The sequence below is a fragment of the Solanum tuberosum genome, unplaced genomic scaffold, assembly GCF_000226075.1.
Source record: "Solanum tuberosum cultivar DM 1-3 516 R44 unplaced genomic scaffold, SolTub_3.0 scf00005, whole genome shotgun sequence".
Classification (NCBI taxonomy): Eukaryota; Viridiplantae; Streptophyta; class Magnoliopsida; order Solanales; family Solanaceae; genus Solanum; species Solanum tuberosum.
Window position 1 is genome coordinate 2350457 of NW_006238931.1, and position 15715 is coordinate 2366171.

A 15715-nucleotide genomic window follows, 5' to 3' on the forward strand; every position below is an offset into this window, starting at 1 on the left:
TTCTAGCCTAACACCATGCAGTTTGTTGTTTGAGCTGGAAATCCTTATTTTTTGTTGCTTGAAGATAAGCTTCTTTCAAGAATTCCCACATCTCTTTGGCAGGTGAGTAGCCTACCATTAGATACATGTTTTCTTTTGTAAAGGTGCGTTAGATCCAACTCCTTAGCAACACATCCATCTCCTGCAGTCATCAATATTGTTGTTCTCTTCTGCATCCTTCTCAATTGCTTACAACTTTCTTAGTCAGTCTTTCCAGTGGAATGGATACTTTTAGTTGATTCATTCTCTGTGATGAGGTATGTTAATCTCATCAATTGAATTAACTGAGTACATTTGTGTCCTCCATATAAGACAGTTTGTTGGCTTGAGTTTAATGGAACAGGATGCAATAAGATGGTGAAGTGAGGAGGTTGATAGAATGTTGGTAGAAGAGGCCATTGCAATTTGATATTGTGGTTGTTCTGATCTTTGGATCTAATACGTTAAAGAGTGGAAAAGCTTTAAAGCTCTGAATATATACATTAATACAGGACTAATGATACCCATTTTGATGCACAAAATTTGGACAAAATTAGGTCAAAATATTGACCCCCGGGGTGCATCAATGAAATAAAAAACTGCCTCTGTCATTATATTACTCTCGATGTGAAGAGTGAACTAGGACTTCAAATGGTCTGCAAATCTTACTTTTAAGAATGAAATAATCAAGGATTTAGAAACCCATTTCGAGAACAAATTGTGGTTTGAGGCTGAAACATGTAATAGAAAGTGACATACATAGAAAACAAGTCATCAAGTTCTTCTTCTTCTTTTTTGTGAGGAGATGGAGACAGAACGATACCTGAATGGCTCCCTCATCCTTGAAGGAAAGAATAGTTGCACCATAAATCGTAATGACAAGATGATTCTCTCCTGGAGGCTGTGAAATGAAAGTGAGAGCAGATCTGATGGAATCATCTAATCGTAGAGCACGAGAAAATATTTTAGTAGATGGATCCCAATGGTTGGTAGCCATCATGAAAAAGTTGTGGTTGCACACGGCTTTTTCCAAGTTGAATCTGGGAAACTTATCCAAGCTGATAGTGAATTTCCAAGATGGCGGTGTTAATGTTTTCATTTATTTCTACAATCAGAAGTGTGGCCTACAATCTCTAAAAATTTAATTTTTGCATTTGATGGATATCTTGTTCTATATAAGTGGTTTAGATTACTAAAATTAAGTTACAAAAAAATTGCATATACAATATAAATAAAAAGTTTGTCATTGTGTCACTTCTTTCTTTTTTTTGTAAGAAGAAGATGAAGAGACCCTAGTGGCCTAGTCTAAATGATTGATTCACTCAATATTACACAAGTCACATTGAAAAAATTAGCCTATTTTTTTACCAAATATTTTTGACAAGTTATTTTTTAATAAAGTTTCACCATACGTGTTTAACCATAGATTTTGAAAAAAGTAATTAAATTTTTTTTAAAATAAAATAATTTATACCTATAATTTCTAAAAACTATTAAAATGAACATATTTTGTGTACAATATGACAATGAATACAACTGATATTAATTGGGGAAGAGTTTTACCTTGAAAGGAACTGAAATGATTGAGAAATGAGTGAAAACTCCTCTAACAAATATAGAGGTGCAAGTGTTATATATAAATGGAGAAAAGACATTAAAACACTTGGCGGTCGTTTCTCCTGCGGACATTCATCATATGTGCAGTATCACAAGAGTAGAGCAAACTCCGCAGGAGCTGAGACCAACAATTTCCTTATCCTCCACTATAGCGATTATGAGCCTGAAGTAATGAAGAAATGCCACCAAAGCGACATTGCCATATATAAGAACGAAGCTCCACAACATCAGAGGCTATTGACGTCACCAACTTTCATTGGTACTCGTTGTGGCTCCACCAAATAGTGAGCCAAGCTCCACAGAAGTGCTGGAATTAATTAGTAGCTTGAACAAATTACAAAGGTCCTCGAATGGACCCTCAAGATTCATTCAAAGCCATGTGAACACAAACTGGACATGTTACCCAACTAAAATCTACATTCCACTCAACGGAATCGACAAATTAGTAACCAATAGAGGTCCTCTTGATGAAATATTGACCAAAGTAAACATTTCACTCGACAAGGGTAATGTTGTTGCATCTTTGGTTCTATGAGGGTGAGTTATAGAATAGCTATTCTATACATATAGGGTTGTGATAGCTATTAGTCCATGCATTTCACCTTGACAAGCGTAAGTGCAAGCCTATATATAATGAGTGTCAGACTCCTTAGACATTTTATGATATCCACTTCTTTCATAGTTTAGAGCGAGCGGTACGTAATCAATCTACTCTATATTAAGGCTTAATAAAAAGTAATTAAATCATCAAGATGCCAAAGATATATCTCAGGCCTTTCTATAACCTAGATGTTTTTTTTTATTATAGACCACAACATTTTCGTGCACAACAATCATCAAAGCATATGCTAGGTATATCCTGTATTGGGTGATATGTTTCATGTATGTCTGAGGAATCTAATGATATTATAGTTGCATACTAATGGAGCCATACCGGCCTCTCTGTTCAAATGAGCAAAGGGGAATGTCTGGTGCTTCTCGATAATATATCCCATCTATATATCTTCGGATGTCAATCCATATATATAGTATAGTATATGTTAATATCCTAGCTAGTATGGAGGTTGGATATATAAATCCTTTAATGGAGTGAGGTCATCAATCGGAGTGTGCAAGTGCACATTCAGTACTGTTGCGGCTAAGAAGTCAACTCTTCAAATTAGAAGTCTAGAAACATTAAGTTTGAAAGGAATTAAGATGATCTCACACTTTATTTGCTAGCATGGTGGTACTGGTGTTTGAGTCCAGGTACTCAAACATTACCTACTAACAAAGATCGTTGACTCTCAACAATTTTCAATTATCGTGTAGTTCTTAGTTAACAACACAAAATTTTATGTATTTCAAATTCGACAATATGCCCCAGGGCTATCTACAGTAGTTCACAATTTCTATGCAATTTTATGTTCAGTGTTAACTACATAGCAAATTAGTTTACATCTAGCACAACATTTTGTGATCATAATTGCATGTCAATTATAAATTTCATATATGATTCATAAACATAGTGAGTGATTACATCAAATTAATCTTTAAATAACAAAGTAATTTAAACTTACCTTGATGCTTAAGTAGTGAAAGATGAAGAAAAAGTTTGATATTTGAGTGTGCCTCACAGTTCTCTTGAGTGATTTCAGAAAAGGTGTGGCTTAGAGGTAAAACAATAAGCTAAGGTCTCGCATTTTAAATTAAGTGTACCAATTTTGGTTGACTTAATTAGTTTTTTTAGACAGAACAAGTCGATCGGGCAACACGTGTCTAAATATAAAAGTTTGTAGACAGTCATGGTGTGGGGCTCAATGCGTGGGATAGGGTCTGTGCCACAAACCCTAGTGTACGGACTGTCTATTTGCGACAAGTATGTGTCCTTAATTGACATGTCTGGAATTTTTCCAATTTTTTTGTGCTTGGAACCTTATACCTACAAAACACTTGAATAATTACCGTTAAAAAGGTGGGTTGCGTGCGTTATATATGTTCTACACTATTACAATCATGAGTTGCCTTCACTTCATTTAATATTACAGCATGAGAAGTTGGTTTAATAATCTAGTTTGTGGATCAAAAATATCCTCACAATATATAGGTGCACTTCCATAGTGCTTAATCAACTGGTTTGTCCTCATAATAGGTGTTCTTTCCTAGTCTATTTTTATTATCAAGAGTTTTATTCATTATCATTATTTGGGTTTCTTGACTTTTATTTTGATACTTTTTCTTGAAATAGGTCCCTCTTAAACGATTAGGTTTATTTTTAGTATTTTTAGGATTAGTTTAGTTCTTTTTTAGTTATAGAAACTTCAGAAAAATGTAGTCCAACACTAGTTAGGAAGGTACTCTAAATAAAGGATTTTTCTAGATTTCATGAAAATTTACTCTTCATAAAACATAAAAAGATAACAAGTACTTAGGTGTAGACTCATATATTTTCTAGCAAAGACTCTAAAAATAAAAATAGCACTAACTAAGGTACAGATATGAAAGTGTCTAACTGGTAAGTACAATCCCACAATAACAGTCTTTCACCAACTTCAAATTTAGCATATACTAGTGTGACAATCATGTGCATATTCTATTCTAGTAAAACTAACTTCAAGGTTATATGTTTCTCTGTATTCATTTTTACTACCACGTACACATTTTCTTTCATAAAAAAATAGATCTTTCCATTACAATTAGCCCCATTTGGATGCATACCAAGCTTTTTCTATATTATTGAATATGTCTGGCCTATTGAAAAAGTTTCATAAGGTAATTAAATAAAACTAATGATGTTTGTTTAACATTTGGAGCCTGGGAAAGTGTCACGACCCAAGGTATCCCCTAGGCGCAACATGACTTATAGGACCCCGAGAGGCCCCATACAAGCCACTCAGCTTTCATCATACAAGATACTAAAATATAAGAGATTAAAAGACAGTCTCAACATATTAAAGTTTTATAGAGAAAAGCGAAAATCTAAACATCGTCTCAAAGTCATCTAGTACATAAGAGTTTATCGGGGCGTAGCCCGTACATCAAGTTCCCAAAACATAAAGTAAAGACAAAAAGGGAAATAAAGCTCGGTCCTCGGAATATGAGGACTCACCAAACTTCAATCTTCTAAATGAGATCCTAGCCAGGGAAGTGCGAATCTGTAAGGTCGGTCCCCACATTTGGGGAAATGTAGGCAAGAGTATGCGTTAGTAAAATATGTACCAAGTATGATAGTCATGCATAAAACATTTGAAAACATGAGAAAAGGGACATTTTCATAAAGTGCAATGACCAAGTTAAATCATGAATGTAAGTAGAAGATGATAGTCATAAAACATGGTCAATGCAAATAAACATCATCTTAAAGACATGTGACATACTTCTTGAAGTAAGCTTGATTCATTAATGTGGGGGAATTACCTTTAACCGACATGTAAGACCATGTGAGCTACTAACATGGAATCCGGTGTATCTCACATCGAAAAGGTGTGTCCTACTTGCCAAGGTAAGACCATGAACTTTCTAGCTTACATAGATCCACTAGGTAATGTCTATCTAGACAATCCCTATGTTGGCACATCGTTTATGGGACGTGGGCAATCGACATTTGTCCACTCGGTGCTAAGCATAACTCCCACGGAATATCTATTATTCTTATTCATCATTTATTTAAGGGACTTGGGTAATCGTCTCTTGTCCTTACATCATGAGACATGGGTAATCGCCTCTTGTCTTTCATTTAGAGGTCATGGGTAATAGCCGCTTACCTCATTCTTAGAATAGCTCCTTATCTTTGATTCATTTTAGGTGAGAAGACCTTTCAACCTTAGAATCCCTTATGTGAGAAAACCTCTCACATTCATGCATGAGGTAGTTATGTGAGCAATCCTTTCACAGCAATTAACTACAACAACAACATATATGCTCTTACTCTCAAAGCAATCTACATCATATCTCATCAATTCCATAAAAACATGCATAATTCCATAATTCACCTTTCATAATTTAAAACCCACTTTCAATCATCAATATCTAGAAAACATGGGTTAGGCATGGGTTCATGGGAATTCATCATACAATTATGTAATTATCTCAATTCATGTTTGATAGATCATAAAACAATCAAATAAATCATTATTTAAAGAAACTCGTGACATGGAGGAAATTAAAAACTCTAACTCAATTAGGGATTTCTAACTTTGTAAATTGGAGAATTTGGGAACTCCATGGAGGAAAGGGCTCTGATCCATGGATGAAAACTATCATGCCTCAATGCAAAATGCTTGACTTCAATGGTGGAATTGGAGACTTGACGTGCAAACCCTAGCTTTCTTCTTCAACTTCTAGAGAGAGAAATATTTGAGAGGAATACTTGTTCTTCTTTTAAGATTTTGAGAGAATGATTTCAATTGGGGAAATATGGGGGGTTAAAACACTTATATAGGGCTTTAGGTGAAGGGTAAAATGACATAGTATTAGGCTAGAATAATTAGGAAAAGACCCAAAAGCCCATAAGAAAATAACTATCGGACCTCACCAACGGCTGGACTGACGGTTCGTTAGTCAGACCACGAACCGTCCTGGTCAGCCGTGGTTGATATCAGAGACTCTTAATTATGGCCCCCAATGACGGATGGTACCTATGGCTCGTGGTTCCATCTATGAACAGTGGACCACAGCCGTAGGTCTCACCTTTTGACCTCCAAATCTCTCTAAGTCTGGGACTCACCTACGAAACCTAGATACGACTCATGCGTGGGACGAAGGACCGTCCTGGTGAACCGTTGAATAATACAGAAAACTTGAAATTTTTGAAAACTTGACTGTCCATCCACGGACCATACCTACGGTCCGTGGGTGACTCCATCAGACTGGCACCAGATTCTTTCAAAAGCTCTAAATTCTACCCATTTCGAATTCGAGGTGTACTTACAATAGCTCCCCCTCGAGATCATTCGTCCTCGAATGAGATTCAAGATATCATAGGGAAGGTAGAAACTTAATCTAACATCCCATCATGCATGTAACTTCATAAGTGCACATATCCGAGGAGGAAACATCGACTCCAAGCTAAAGCATGTTCAAAACATCATATCATGAAGTCTATATGCAACTCATACTCAAATACACATAAACAAGTAGAAATAAATCAAGAAAACTCATTTTCTTCAAAATTTAAGCTTTTCATGAATCATGCATAATGAGTTCCTCATGGGAATATCTAAGTCACATGACACCTAATGAATAAACCATGAGGAGCTAAATACCTCAAGCTTGAGTAGGGATGGAGGGAAAAAGATGAGGATAACAGGACATCATCTTGACCTCGGCTTCCCAAGTAGCACCCTCAACTAACTGATTCCTCCAAAGTACTTTCACGGAAGCAACTTCTTTGTTCCTCAATTTCTTAACTTACCGGTCTAAAATCTCAACCGAAACTTTTGAAAGATTCTCCTTAACTTCCAAACCTTCTAAGGGGACTATAGATGTCGAATCTCCAACACATTTTTTCAACAATGATACATGAAAAATTGGGTGTACTAATTCCAATTCATTAGGCAATGCAAGTTTGTAAGCAATCTTGCCAATTCGCTTCAAAATCTGATATTGGCCACCATAACGGGACTAAGCTTCCCTTTCTTCCCAAATCTTATTACACCCTTCATGGGCAAAAATTTCAAGTAGACCCAATCATTTATCTCAAACTCAAGATCTCATTTTATCACATCGGCATAGGACTTTTGTCGACTTTGAGTCGTTTTCAACCTTTCTCTAATAAGTCAAACTTTCTCCATAGCCTCATGTACCAACTCGGGACCTATTAGGGAAAATTCACCCACCTCAAACCAACCTATTAGAGATCTACACCTCCTACCATATAGGGGCTCAAATAGAGCCATACCAATACTTGAGTGATAGTTATTGTTGTACACAAACTCAATCAAAGGCAAATGATAATCCTAATTACCCTTGAAGTCAATTACACATGATCTCAACAATATTCCTAAGCTTGGATAGTATACTCCGCTTGCCCATCGGTTTGTGGGTGAAAGGTCGTACTAATCTTAACACGAGTACCAAGACAATTTTGGAAAGATTTCTAAAACTGAGAAGTGAATTGGGTACCACGATCGGAGAAAATGGATAAGGGCATTCCATACAACATCACCATTTCCTTCAGATACAACTTGGCATAGTCCTCCACCGAATAATAAACCTTGACGGGAATGAAATGAGCCGATTTCGTCATCCGATCTATAATAACCCAAATCGAGTCATGTTGTCACCGGATGCAAGGCAACCCAATGTATGAAGTCCATGTTCAAGTCTTCCCACTTCCAAGTAGGAATGCTAATGTCTTGGGATAAACCTCCTGGATTTTGATGCTCAACTTTCACTTGTTGATAATGGGACACTTAGCCATAAATTCCACAATATCCTTCTTCATCCCATTCCACCAATAGATCTACCGCAAGTCACGGTACATCTTGGTGGCTCCCGGGTGAATGGAATATATAGAATTGTGGGCTTCTGACAAGATTTCTTCTCTCAAGTCATCTACATTAGGAACACATAAATGACCTTGATATGTAAGTACACCATCTCCCCTTTAGGAGAAAGCCTTTATGGACTTTTTAAGCATTGTTTCTATCAATTCAACCAAAGTTGGATCAAGACCTTGTTTGGCCTTCACATCAGCCACAAAAGATGGTTCTGAACCATTGTTAACCACAACACCACCCTTGGTAGAGTCAATTAACCGAACACCCAATCGGGTCAATCTATGAACATCTCGAACTAACTTTTTCTTATTATATTCAATGTGAGCAACACTACCCATCGATAATCGACTAAGAGAATCCACCACCACATTCGCCTTACTAGGTGATAGAGAACACTCATGTCATAGTCTTTCAATAATTCAAGTCATCTCATTTGGTGAAGATTCAAATCTTTCTAATTAAACACATATTGCAAATTCTTGTGGTCGGTAAAAACATCTACATGAACACCATATAAGTAATGCCTCCAAATCTTTAAGGCAAAAACAACCACAGCTAGTTCAAGGTCATGGGTCGGATAATTCTTTTCATGAATCTTAAGTTGCCTTGAAGCATAGGCAACGACTTTCCCATTTTGCATAAGGACACATCCTAACCCAATTCTCGAGGCATCACAATAAACAACAAAACCATTTCCCCTTCCTATAAAGTCAACACCGGAGCGGAAGTAAGTCTATCTTTCAATTCTTGAAAACTCTTTTCACACGCTTCCGACCATATGAACTTAACCTTCTTTTGAGTCAATGTCGTCAATGGAGAAGCAATCAAAGAAAACCCTTCAACAAACCTTCTATAGTAACCGGCTAAACCCAAGAAACTCCTAATATCCAAAGGGGTTAGAGGTCTAGGCCATCTTTTGACCGCATTCATCTTCTTAGGAACTACCTCAATGCCTTTACCAGAAACAACATGCCTAAGAAAAGCCACGGACCTTAGCCAAAACTCACATTTACTAAACTTTACAAAGAGTCGTTGGTCCTTGAGGACTTGCAACACAATCCTCAAATATTGGTATGCTCGTCTTCACTTCTCGAATAGATCAATATGTCATCAATGAACACAATCACAAACATGTCAAGGTATTGTCTAAATACCCTATTTATCAAATTCATAAATGCCGCCGGAGAATTATTCAAACCAAACGACATTACCAAAAACTCATAATGGCCATACCGAGTTCGAAAAGTCATCTTCTGAATGTCATCTTCTTTCACCCTCAGGTGGTGATAACCTGACCGGAGGTCAATCTTGGAAAAATAGCTTGGTCCTTAAAGTTGGTCAAACAAGTCATCTATCCTTGGAAGAGGATACTTATTCTTAATGGTTACTTTGTTCAATTGTCGATAGTCAATACACATACGAAGTGAACCTTCTTTCTTTCTAACAAACAAAACTGGAGCACCCCATGAAGAGATACTTGGTCAGACGAAACCTTTATCCAACAAATCTTTTAACTGCTTCTTTAATTCCTTAAGTTTTGTTGGGCATACGATTAGAAGGAATAGAGATAGGTTGTGTATTTGGGAGAAGGTCAATACCGAAGTCTATTTCCCTTTCAGGAGTAATACTGGGTAAATCATCTGGAAGCACTTTCGGAAACTCATTTACAACGGGACCGACTCAAGAGTAGGGGTCTCGGAATCTATATCTCCCACCCTAACTAAATGATAAATGCAACCCTTAGAAATCATCTTTCTAGCTTTAAGACAATAAACAAATTGACCCGTCGATGACTATCTCTCTCATTCTTAGCAACTGAGGGACAATCCCTTATCTTGTGATCAATCTTATCACAACCAAAGCAAGCATTGGAACCCATGAGACATCTATCCTCATGTTTCTTTCCACACTTAGCATAAGTAGGCAATGAAGATCCACTACCATTTCCTCCTTGAGGCTTAGGGTTAGACACATTATCTTTGTTGAACTTAGAAGGAGCATTGGAGGAACCTTGGCCGAAAAACCTTTGTCGAAACATAGAACGACCATGCCCATCGGACCTTGAATGTGAGAAGTTACCATTACCGGTCTTAGCCCTCTTTGCCTCCTTAGACCTTTCCTTAAGTTTCTCATCTTTGATTTGTTGAGCAAGAACCATGAGACGATAAATGTCCATATCATTGACAAACATAGTAGTACAACATTCCTTAACCACCATCTCAGACACACCCGAAACGAACTTGCTCATCATTTCCCTAGGATCGACAATCATAGTAGAAGCATATCGAGACAATTGTGTGAAATTCAAAGCATATTCCTTCGCACTCATATTTCCTTTACGAAGGTCAATGAACTCAAGAACCTTTGCCTCCCTCATCTCAAGGGGAAACAACCTATCAAGGAACGCAACTTTAAACTTTTACCAATCAAGAGGACCAACATCTTTCGCTCTCCCTTCTTTCTATTGGTTGAACCTTATTTGAGCAACATATTTAAGTTGATAAGCGGCCAATTCTGCCTTTTCCACCGGCGTCACTCCCATGATCATCAACACCTTGTAAACATCATCAATGAACTCTTGAGGATCTTTCTCAACCTTAGAACCATGAAACTTAGGAGGATTCATTCTAGTCAAATCCCTCACTCTATATGTCGTTGTACCCATATTTGGGTTCATGGGGACCGCAACTTCCCTATTGGCTTGGGCCATCATGGCTTGAGGCAATACTTGAAAAGTAGCCCTAAACTCCGCATTAGTCACTTGCTCGGCCAAAGGGTCGGCCAGAACTGGAGGTCGTTGAGGAGGAGCTTTTGATTCCACATTCTCTCCCGCATTTCTCTTAGCATATGCTCTTCGAGTATCCATATCATGTAGAGCATTGGGTAAGTTTAGGAGAGAGACCTTATAGAGTTAAACTCTATTGCACGACTTTAGAGTAGTGGAAAAAGTGGAGTTTCCTAAACATCTTATAGCCTCTCATTCATAATTGTTGCACGCTTCACAATCATGAACAAAACTCTACTCGACGTGGCTTATGAGACTTTCTAAGACATTTCTAAACCCTGTGCTATGATAACCAAGTTCGTCACAACTCAAGGTAGCCCCTAGGCACAACATGGCGTATAGGACCCCGATAGGCCCCATATACAAGCCACTTAGCTTTCATCATACAAGATACTAAAATATAAAATATTAAAAGACAGTCTCAACATATAAAAGTTTTATAGAGAAAAGCGAAAATCTAAACATTGTTTCAAAGCAATCTAGTACATAAGAGTTTATCGGGGCGTAGCCCGTACATTAAGTTCCCAAAACATAAAGTAAAGAAAAAAAGGGAAATCAATCTCAGTCCTTGAAATATGAGGACTCACCAAACTTCAATATTCTAAATGAGATCCTAGCCATGGAAGTGCAAATTTGTAAGGTCGGTCCCTACATTTGGGGAAATGTAGGCAAGAGTATGTGTTAGTACAAATTATGTACCAAGTATGATAGCCATGCATAAAACATTTGAAAGCATGAGAAAATAGACATTTTAATAAAGTGCAATGACCAAGCTAAATCATGAATGTAAGTAGAAGATTATAGTCATAAAACATGGTGAATGCAAATAAACTTCATCTTAAAGACTTGTGACATACTTCTTGAAGTAACCTTGATTCATTAATGTGGGAGAATTACCTTTAACCGACATGTAATACCATGTGAGCTACTAACATGGAATCTGGTGTCTCCCACACTGAAAAGGAGTGTCCTACTTGCCAAGGTAAGACCATGAACTTTCAAGCTTATGCGGATATACTAGCTAATGTCTATCTAGACAATCCTATGTTGGCACATAGTTTATGGGACATGGGTAATCGTCACTTGTCCACTCGGTGCTAAGCATAAATCCCATAAAATATCTATTATTTTTATTCATTTTTTTCTTTAAGGGACTTAGGTAATCGCCTCTTGTCCTTACATCATAAGACATGTGTAATCGCCTCTTGTCTTTCATTTATAGGTCATGGGTAATCGCCGCTTGCCTCATTCTTAGAATAGCTCCTTATCTTTGATTCATTTTAGGTGAGAAGACCTTTCAACCTTAGAACCCCTTATGTAAGAAAACCTCACATTTATGCATGAGGTAGTTATGTGAGCAATTCTTTCACAACAATTAACCACAACAACAACATATATGATTTTACTCTCAAAGTAATCTACATCATATCTCATCAATTCCATAAGAACATTCATAATTCATCTTTCATAGTTAAAAACTCACTTTCAATCATCAATTTCTAGAAAACATAAGTTAGACATGGGTTCATGGGAATTCATCCTAAAATCATGTAATTATCTCAATTCATGCTTGATAGATCATAAACAATCAAATAAATCAATATTTAAAGGAACCCATGACATGGAGGAAAAACCCTAACTCAATTAGGAATTTCTAACTTTGTAAAATTGGAGAATTTGGGAACTCCATGGAGGAAAGGGCTCCATGGATGAAAACTATCATACCTCAATGCCAAAATCTTGACTTCAATGGTGGAATTGGAGACTTGACTTGCAAACCCTAGCTTTCTTCTTTAACTACTAAAGAGAAATATTTGAGAGGAAGATTTGTTCTTCTTTTAAGAATTTGAGAGAATGATTTCAATTGGGGGAAATTTGGGGGGTTAAAACACATATATAGGGCTTTAGGTGAAGGGTAAAATGGCATAGTATTAGTCTAGAATAATTAGGAAAAGACCCAAAAACTCCTAAGAAAATAACTGCGGACCTCACAAACGGCTGGACCGACGGTCCATTGGTTAGACCACGAACTGTCACGGTCAGCCGTGGTTTATATCATAGACTCTTAATTATGGCCCCCAACAATGGACGGTACCTACGGCTCGTGGGTCCATCGACGGACAGTGGACCACGACCGTAGGTCTCACCTACAAAACCTACATACGACTCGTGCATGGGACGACGGACCGTCCTGGTACACCGTTGAAAAATACAAAAAACTTGACATTTTTGAAAACATGACTGACCATCCACAGACCAGACCTACATCCGTGTGTCGGACCATAGTCCGTGGGTGGCTTCTCGGACTGGCACAAAATTCTTTTAAAAGCTGCAAATTCTTTCCATTCAGAATATGAGGTGTTACAAAAAGGCTTGTTGTATCTTAATAGATCTAATATTCCAGATAAAGGTTTTAATCATTGTTTAATATTATTTTATTAATTACCCTCTTTGGAAAAACATTGTTGGATTTTCATACTTCGGTGATGCGCTGGTTCTTCGCCCTTTTTCCCCTTTATTCATTGATCTTGGAGAAATATTTACATGTTTTTCAACTTGCTATAAGTTCTAATGTTGTGATTCTTCATATTAGCTATCTCCTTCTGATTTTCTTTCTTCAATAAGTGGGTATTTGGTGGTCCCTTTCAATAATGGTATGAGAGACAATGTTTGTAATGATGTCATAGAATTGACCTTTTTTTAACCATAACTACAATTTTAGTACTTTCTTATTAACTATAGTAATTTGTAAATCCTTCTTTTTATTTGTCTTCCTTACCTTTATAATAGTTGAAACATTTTGTTCTATCCTTATCATCATACCATAGTTCATTGTCCACTTATATTTATTATTTTTCCTTGTTTCTTCCTTCACTATCATATTATACTTGTACTCTATAAATCATTATGAACTGTTAATCCACACTTGTAATGTTCCCTTATTCAGTCTCATCAACAATTGTAATATTGTTTTCATCTCAAAAATTGATAATTCTTCTTGAATATTTTTCCTAAGCACTAAAATACCCTTTTCTTGACGCTTTCTTGTTCCCTTTCACCATCATAATCTAAAGATCTTGGAGGATAAGTGTTTATCTTCCTATTTATTTCATCTTTGATCTCTTGTCTACAATTTCTTCCTAATTTTTGACACCACCTGCTATATTTCTTTGCATTAAACCTTTTTCCTCTTCTTTACGAGTTTCACTATCTGTTTTTGGTTTAATATCACTAATATTTCCCTCTTCAGTATCTAAAAAAATTTCTTCTTCTACTCGCTCACCTTAGGGCATTGTGTCTGGTTGCATGGAAGAAGTCTTTCCTTATTTGTTTTCAAAAGCCTTTGATATCTAATTAGTATTTTGCCTTTCTTTATATGTTTTTCTTCATTGTTAATTGCTAATACTGGTTTATCATAGTCAATCCCCTTTTGCTTTTCAGTAGTTTCCTCTAATCTTTTGATCCTATATTTTATCTTCTTCTTTTTTTATAAAGCGTCAAATTGGGTGTTAGTATCTATCACAATTTTTTTCTCATTACTTTTTTATTGACCTCTTTGTTGTTTACTCCTTTGGCATTTTTGACATTGTTCCAACTGTTTGGATTACCCACGACTCTACCACCTACCAAAACTCATGGAAGAAAAGCATATTGAATCCTTACTTTCTCAATCCCTATTGTCCAAGTACTCTCGTCTAAAATATTTAGCTTGAGTTGCATGAGAAAATTAGAAATAATAAAATCCACATGTACCTTCACCCCTCGCACAACAGGTTGAATTTTTCTAACCATATCATATTTAGTTAAAAGGTTTCCCAATAGCCGAGACCAATGAGAAGAGAGTTACCTTTGTAAAAAATAAAACAAATTGATAGTAAATTTGGTAAAGAAATCCATGCAAGTATCTTGGTAGTTTCTTCATCAATCTTGAACTTGGAATCATAAATACGAAACCTTGTCTATCAAATATGACCATTTATCCTTTTATTTCAGATAATGCAAAATCATTGACATGATGTTAGTAAGATCCTCCTTAATTGCACACCTGCTCAACACATGCCTATTGTAGAAAAAATCATTTTACAATCACATTTTGTTCCATATTGAAGAGAAATGATCAGCCGTAATTCCTCGAGAGATGGCCACCATAAGAAATTTTTTCTATGATGGCATAGTTCAATTTCTCAATCACATCCATTTGTAACACCTCTACCTTCATCAACCTTATTATTAGCTCACAATTAATAGGGTTACTTATTTGATGAGATAGATGATTCACTACACATCTATTTGACACTATCGTATGAATCATATTTTGTTTTGTAGGATCGTTGGCTTGCGAAGTTTGGATATCCTCTTGTTCTCAATGATTGTTAGGGTTAGCAATTGTTTGAGAGTGATAAACACATATTATTCTGGGTGATAAAGGGTTATAAATTGCTCAGTCGAGGTCAAAATGAACTGACCAACCATTGAAAGAGGTTGTCCAATGTCCGGAGTGATTATGACAAAAGTTCAAATGTAAGTAGGCCTAGGATTTTGCATGAGAAAGAAAATAGCATTTCATGGTATTTCCTAAGAAAAATTTTTACTTTAGTGAAAAGTTTGCTATCACTAAAAAAAATTAAGTGTTATCTTCTCTTCTCCAATTCAGAAGACTAATCCTCAAGTAGACTGAGAGAATAGAGAATTTGTGAGAAATAGTGAGGGATAAAAGGATATTTATAATGTAAAAATGGATTAAAATGTATTTTATGAAACTTCAGGATAAAAATAAAAATTTAAAGGATTAGCAGAGTTTGGGGGGGGGGGGCAT